Source organism: Vigna unguiculata, chromosome 10 (genome assembly GCF_037176805.1).
Source record: "Vigna unguiculata cultivar grain cowpea cultivar isolate G323 ecotype 2 chromosome 10, ASM3717680v1, whole genome shotgun sequence".
Classification (NCBI taxonomy): domain Eukaryota; kingdom Viridiplantae; phylum Streptophyta; class Magnoliopsida; order Fabales; family Fabaceae; genus Vigna; species Vigna unguiculata.
This window is the reverse complement of record NC_140801.1, coordinates 22253218-22261359: the sequence shown is the minus strand read 5'-3', so window position 1 is coordinate 22261359 and position 8142 is coordinate 22253218. Positions and strand designations below refer to the sequence as shown.

Here is an 8142-nt window from a genome sequence, read left to right as displayed (position 1 = left end):
TAGTAGAAGGAATCACATAGAAAAATAGTTAAATTTCTAAAAACTAAAGTTGAAATCTAATTGAATCAAAATAAATAGAATAATAATATAATCAATGGAAAATTAATTACACAAACTAATGTAACATAACATAATTATTAATGTAGAGAAAAGAAATGGATAAGAGTTAGACAAAACAAAATTGAAATGTTGATACAAAAGTAGTAACAATCTTTCACTACTACTTGTTGACAAACCTGCAGAAATGGAATTAAACCAAAACAGATGAAAATAAAATGTTAGTACACTAATGGGGGTAAAAAGATATTAATAAAAGAGAACACATAGGAAAAAGGTTATGTTAGTAAAAATTAAATTTAAAATTTGATTAAATGACACAAAATAGAGCAAATTGAAAATAACTAGAACAATAATCTAATTAATTAAAATTAACTACTCCTTATAAAATATGAAAATAATTAGATTAAATATATCTCTGGTCCTAATTTTTGTTCAAAAAAATGGATTTGGTCTCTCTATTTTTATGAGCCTCAATTAGGTCCATATTTTCAAGAAATGATATCAATCATTCCCTTTCTGTAAAATTGGGTTAAACGACTGAGGGGACAGTGAATAGACATGGCTTTGTCTAATTAAACAGTGATTAGGCAAATCAAATTAGTGATGTGGATTATTCTTTTTTAATAATTAACATATACTGCAAATTACGATTTTTCTAAGAAGGTGGAATATACATTAGCCTTTTACAAAATTGAGATTTTCTTTTTGAAGGGAAATGGGGATTAATGAATAATAAAATATTTAGGTATTCGATGAATATGATCATCTATGCGAACGTGTTAGATGGAATCGCGGTTTCGTTGCAGTTCAAGGTTCAAGTGAGTAGATATTGTGGTATCGATCTCCCATGGTGCACGATTTGCTTTTTGTTCAAGGAGCTCCACTCTTCTTCCAAAAGCTTTGGACTTTGCAATGAATTACCTAAGGGGATTTTTAAATAGGGTTGCATTGATGATGCACTCCTCGTGCTTGACTGAATGCTTGAAAAGGATTCTGATTCCTCATGATGATTTCACGGCTGAAGTTGTTTTTAGAGTACTGGGAAGAAGAAGCGCCACCGAAGAAGCCTTGTTGATAAAGAATCTAAGGGGTTGGTTACCATGATGTGTGAGCATGGGGTTTTCCTTGATGTGTTTAAGCTAACCTAAATGATAACAAAGATGTGTCAGCACTGAAAGAATGGTGTGGCATGGCAGGTTTTGCAGATTGGGTGGTTCAATTGCGGTTAAAGTTATGTCCTATAATGCTCTCTTAGTTGGGTTGGGAAGGGAGAGGCACACTCAGTGAATGAATAAACTAATGGCAGAAATGGAAGAGATGGGGATAAAGCCAGTGTTGTGACCATTGGGATTATTATTAATCAGTTGTGCAAAGCTAGGAAGATTTATGAGGCAATGAAGATGTTTGATAAGTTGAGAGCCAAAGGAGAAGGTAATTTCTAATATACGTTAATTATCAAAAAACAATAATGCACATTAGTAATTTATTTGTCTGGTCATTGTTTAATGAGATAAAATCATGCCTATTCATTGTTCCTTTACTAACCTAATTTAATAGCAATGGCATGATTGATAAATTTCGATATTAGGGAACTAATTGAGACTTACAAAAATAGAAGGTCCAAATCAATATTTTTGAACGAAAATGGGGACCAAAGACATAATTTAACCAAAAGTAGAGAAGAATAAATAAAAGAGTTAGAAAAACAAAACCACAACATTTGTAGAGAGACACCAATAATGTGTGACAACTACTTCTTAGCAAACCTGCATAAACATAATTAAGCCAAAAAAGATTAAAATGTAACGTTAGTACTTTGGTGTAAATTAGGAGATGTCAATAGAAGAGAAAATTAGCGGAAGGAAACATATGGAAAATTGGTTAAGTTTGTAAAATAGTACCGAATAAAAATAACTGGAACAATAATGTCATCATCGAATAATTGATTACACAAATTATTGCAACAAAATGTAGAGAAAAGAACAGTAGAAGACTTAGAAAAAAAAAACAAGACATATGTACATATACAATAGCAATCTTTCACCACTTCTTGTTAACACACTTGGAAGAGAAAATTAGTAGAAGTACACACTTCAAAAAACTAATTAATTTAGTAAAAACTAAAGTTAAAATCTAATTGAATGAAACAAAATAGTGTCGAAGGAAAATGAATTGAACAATGATGTAATCAATGAAAATTAATTACACAAACTATCGTAACAGAACAAAATTATCAAACCAGAGAAAATAAAAGTACAAGAGTTAGAAAAAATAAAATGAAAGTAGTCTTATAAAAGCAATAACAATCTTTTACTACTGCTTGTTGACAAACATGCTAAAATGTAATTAAGCCAAAGTAGATAAAAAATGCAATGTTAGTTCACTAGGGTGAGTAAGGAGTTGTTAATAAAAGAGAAAAGTAGTAAAAGGAAACACATAACAAAAGTGGTTGTGTTTGTATAAACTAAAGTTAAAATCTGATTAAATAACACAAAAATAATTCAAAATGAAAATAACTTGAACAATAATCTGATTAATGAAAATACAGTACTCATAAAACAAAGAAAAATATTAAATGTAGAGAAAAATAAAGTAGAAGAGTTAGAAAAACAAAACCACAATCGTTGTAGAGAGGCAACGATAATATGTGACAACTACTTCTTAACAAACCTCCAGAAACATAGTTAAGCCAAAACAAATGATAATTCAACATTAGTACTTTGGTGTAAGTAAGATGTTAATATAAGATGAAATTAGCAGAAGAAAATGCATAGAAAAGTTGGTTAAATTTGTAAAAACAATGGAAAATTAAAATAAATGGAACAATAATGTAATCAATGAATAATTAATTATACAAACTATTGCAATTGAATGGAAAAGTCGGTTAAGTTTTTAAAAACTTAAGTTTTTAAAATCCGATTAAATGACACAATATAATGCAAAACTAAAATAAATACAACAATAATGTAATTAATGAAAATTTAGTTACACAAACTATTACAACAGAATGAAATATTATCAATGGAGAGAAAAGAACCGTATAAGAATTAGAAAAACAAAAGCAAGGGATATGTACAGAGGTAGTAACAATCTTTCACATCTACTTATTAATGAATTTACAGAAATAAAATTCAACCAAAACAGATGAAAAATGCAACATTGCTACATTAGAGTAAGTGAGAAGAGATGTTAATAAAAGATAAAATTAGTATAAGTAAACCTGTAGCATAACTAGTTATGTTTGTAAAAACTAAATTTCAAATTTGATTACAAAACACAAGGTAGTGCGAAATGAAAATAACTACAACATTAATCTAATCAATGAAAATTCATTACAAACTACAATAGATTAAAATTATCAATGCAGAAAAGAAAAGTATAAGAGTTAGAAAAAAAAAATTAAAGTGTGGGTACAAAAGCGGTAACAATCATTTGCTATTACTTGTTGTCAAACCTACAAAAATGAAATTAAATCAAAACAAATGAAAAATGCAACGTTTGTACACTAAAATGAGTAAGGACATGTTAATAAAAGAGAAAAGTGGTAGAAGGAAACGCATAAAAGAATTGGTTAAGTTTGTCAAAAAAGTGCAGAATGAAAATAATTGGAAAAATAATCTAATCAATGAATAATTAATTACACATAATGCAACAGAAGAAGATTATCAATGTAGAGAAAGAAACAGTAGAAGAGTTAAAAAAACAAAAGCAAGGGATATACAGAGACAATAATAATCTTTCGTTACTACTTCTTAATAAACCTGCAGAAATCTAATATAATCCTAATATATCTAGAATCAAATTATAACTCTAATGAAATCGGTCACAAAATTATAGAAAAGTTAGGCTTTAGTTTAAGCTTAAGTTTAAGGTTAGGTTTATGGTTTACTATTAGTGTTATGTTTAGGGTTAGAGTTTAGGTTTATGGTTAGGGTGGTTATTGTTAGGTTAGGTTGGGGTTATGTTAGGGTTTGTGGTTAGAGATTTGGGTTTGGGATAGGGTTTGTGTTAGGATTTAGTGTTTGGAGTTTATTGTTAGGGTTTAAGGGTTAGGGTTATGGTAAGGATTTAGAGGTCAGGGTTTTGGTAGGGTTATGGGTATGGATGTCACAAGGGAGTTGATCATGGTATATATCTAATTATTACAAGAGAGGATCACGATAGAAATGTTCAAGGTCCAAGACGAACTGGGTAAGTGGTAGAGTGCAGGGCTACCAAAAATTGGTTACATGTGCGGAATATATTCTACATGTGTGTAAATAGCATATGAATAGGAAACAAAAATTATTAACTAAGATTCATCGAAGTTTATCCATGTAATCAAAACCGAAAAACAAACTTATCCATGATTCTTATCGTCACTTCCAAATTTTGTCAAACTTAAGCCTAGAAGACGTAATTTTGTTTTTTTGTGAGGAAATATATTGTAGAAGAAACGCTAAGGTAATCATTGATGTCAAAATTCATGTCTCAAATATCAGGTTAAAGTGTTTAGCTTACTGCAACTTGAGCTGAAAGATAATTTGAACGAAGTATGTTCTGTCCATATACTTTGGTCTTAGTGTTCTTAAGCACTTCCACAACTTCTTCCACCTTAGCTGGAAGAGCCTTCGACGATTCGAGGAGAACCAACAGTTCTCAATTTTCCATCTCCAAAGCATACCTGTTATTTTTGCTGCTATGCTAGGCTGTTCAAAGATATCACAGTAAGCACACGATAAGAATTGAAAAACTTAACCTTCAACAACAAAAAGGAAAATAGAATAGTAGATTGTTATGCCTTTAGTTCATGAACAAGCATGTAAAGATGCTCTCCGAGTATCTCTTTTTGCTGCACAGGAGCAGCCCCAGCAAGCAAGCTATGCAGCATTTCTGGCCCATGGGACCCTCTACCAAATCCTTTTTCCAATTCACACTGGCGTCCACTGGTTATGTTGTATGGTTCTCTTCAAAAGTTAGAAACTTGAGAAATGAGAACTTCCAACACATGATCCAACTATTTTCAATTGTTTTATATTGAAAACTAAACAAACAAAAATTATTTTACTAATCCTGGTCTCAAGTTCAATTTCTAAAAAGGCCACCACTGTATTTGTTTCGAGTATGTTCCCTGAAATGAAATTTACTACAGGAAAGTAAACATAAAAAGGGAGCTCAAAACAAACAAAAAGAAAGGGCAAACCTGCTGAATTGCAAATAAGTACCAGACTGACTATTTTCCTGTTTTGCCTACGCTGCTTATCATTGTTAGAAACCTGTGAAACAAAGAAAGACATATGTATTCTAGTCATTGCAGCTTTCATCGAGACAAGACCAGTTTTCCAAGTAAAACAAATGTGGCAATTTAGTTCCTTCATGCTAAAAGATCTTGACGCATTCTAAAAAATCATGAAGAATTCTTGGGTTCCAAAACAAAGCTTTTACTCATTGCGGAATAGATGGCTGTTGAAATGATATAGCAGGGGTGCAAAGCCATTAGCTCCCCATCCTGGCCTCAACGCAAAAGGTTGATACATCAGTCCAGCTCGAGGAGGCATATGTGAAATAACACCAGTAGCAGCATAATAATGAGCGTATCCGCTAGGGATAATGGTAGTCGAAAGTCAAACTGTTATTTGCTGTCTGTGCTGCAATTATGCTTTCCTATCCTCTTTCCTTTGAGCAAGGGCAACATACAGTGGTTTACCATGAAACATGAATCCTGTGTCACATAAGATTAACTTAAACATAATTAAGGCATTGCAGACAAATAGTGTTTGATGTAGAATGGGTGTGGAAACTCGATCGGAATTTTAAATGCTTTTACATTTATTACGAAACTATATTATGAATGGTAAATATAAGAGACGTGGGAAAAATACTAACGATATTCTATGCAAAAATGAAGTATTAAACTCATAAAAACCAGATGATAAATGTAATTAATATTTTCAACTTTTAAATTTACATTTTAGTGTTATATGTTCATTAATCATTTTCCAGATCAATCTCATTTCATTCCTTTTTTTTAATATGATATCATCTTATAGTTCATCTTACTTATTTTTTCTTCAAACATATAGCTCTCAACCCTACAGATGTGACAAATTTTTTTATCAATATTAATAGAAAAATAATCAGAATCGTTAAACAAAAATTAATATTTATCAGAAAAATAGAAAGAAAAAATATAATAATTATATACTAGTTCAAACATTAATTGAATATTTTGTAAACAAATAAAATTAAATTAAAATTAAACTACGAAAAATTTAGTACAGGAAAATGAAAATAAAAAATAAAATAACAGTTACATCAGTTCAAATAATAATTGTTTTTTTACGAAATAAAATAAAATCACTAAATATAACAAAAATAAATTGATTTAAACAGTAATTGATTAAGGAAATAAAAAATCTATATGGCATTGTAAAATTCTAATATATATTATATTATTAAAAGTGAACAAAGAATCGACATTCCTCCCTCTCACCTCTTCTCCGCCACTCTCACTGTGCCTAACGATTACTTCCTCGTATCAGTATCGCGACGTGACCACATCACTCTCATAATTTTTCCATTCAACAACGTATGATTCTTAGTTTTGATTGCACGAATTGCTATGACAAACACCATTTCAGTAACACGATCTCAAAGATCTGGATCAACACACCTTTATCGTTCTCTTTCATTCAAGCAACGTGTTTATATATAATGTCATAACAAGAAATTAATTAAGTTAGAAATATACGAAGATCAAGATTTCAAGAAAAGAAAACGGAGCACAATTGCGTCAAACCTAAACGAAGAAAACATGAATGGAGACGAAACGCACAGGATGACAAACAAAATAGACCTAACCATAACAGAGGGATTTACCGGTGGAGGAGTCTTTGCAGACGCGGACACACTTAAGGCTCTTGAACTCAGAATGCATCAATTAGGTGGCTGTCGGAGACGCGCCAGAATGGAGGTCGCCGACGTAGGGCACGCCGGAGAGGCGGCGACCGACGGAGGAACCGCCTGGATAAATATTTCGATTGAAAGAGTAAGGAAAGAGAAGGTGCCACCGTAAGGGATTGTTCTTGTGTTATGTGAAGTGGAACAAGAAAACGTTAGTGGTGAGGTGAGTGAGAGAGGAAAGAAGAGGGAAAGAGTGTGATACCATTTGAGACCAAAACAGAGAATCGGAGAGACAAAGAGACAGAGAGTGATGTTGGTGTGTTTGTGCGTACGGGAGTCATTGATTGTAAGAGGATTCCGCATGCTAACCGTTAGGTGCTAATAAACCATCATCTCCATCCCACACGCGCCTTGCTTGAGTGTCTCCCACACTCTTCATCTCTTTGCAATTTTCCATCATTTGTTATTTAGGGAAATTCGCGCCTGATCAACCAAACTTAACGCCTTTTGATAAGTTTACCCCATTATTTTTTTTAATAAAATATTCAAACTATACATAAATCTATTTATTGCAAACTTTGCACAGGTTTTATCTTATTGTTGGTAGAAGATGTGACCGTTGGACTGTTAGGAATTATTACCTCTACTTTGTAATTAACTATTACCGTGTCAAATAGATAGTTATGATTTTCCTTTATATTATTTTACCAAACATATTTAGTCGGTGAGTTTCATAGTATATTTAATGGGAGAAGAAACAAACATAATATTTTGATTTTGGTAATGATAATTAATGGAGTGCATTTAGAAAATAATGGTTATTAATAATGGTTGTAGTAGATACGTAGTTATGTGTCTGTAGTTAGAAATATAGTATATGTGTATGTAGTTAGAAATATAGTAGATATTTTTAGGGATGTTAGAACGTGGTATGAATGAAAGTTGGTAGAATTGTGTTGCAAGTAAGGATGATAACAAGTCGTGTGTCAGATACCAACTAGATTTTTCAAGTAGATTTTTTAAAACTTGCGGGTATTAAAAATAACTACATATATTATTTTAACCTAATAAAATATAAATTAAACTTTAATTTTAATTAAATTTAACTCAATAAATTATAAAATAATTTTAAGTTTAAATACTATTTTGCTTTCGATTTTCGTTCAGTTTATCAATGTAACTCTAGTTTTTTTTTTCAAT

General features: G+C 31.2%; 1 long non-coding RNA gene across 1 annotated transcript; it reads right to left on the bottom strand.

The window, feature by feature from the left end:
- Positions 1 to 237: 237 nt before the first annotated feature.
- LOC114171336 (uncharacterized) lies at positions 238 to 7340 on the bottom strand. The gene is made up of 7 exons (XR_014985274.1): positions 7205 to 7340; positions 6919 to 7062; positions 5485 to 5761; positions 5243 to 5315; positions 4841 to 5006; positions 4561 to 4748; positions 238 to 1826 (listed from the first exon to the last, which is right to left on the bottom strand). It is a non-coding gene; the product is annotated as an uncharacterized LOC114171336 (long non-coding RNA).
- Between the last annotated feature and the right edge of the window lie 802 nt (positions 7341 to 8142).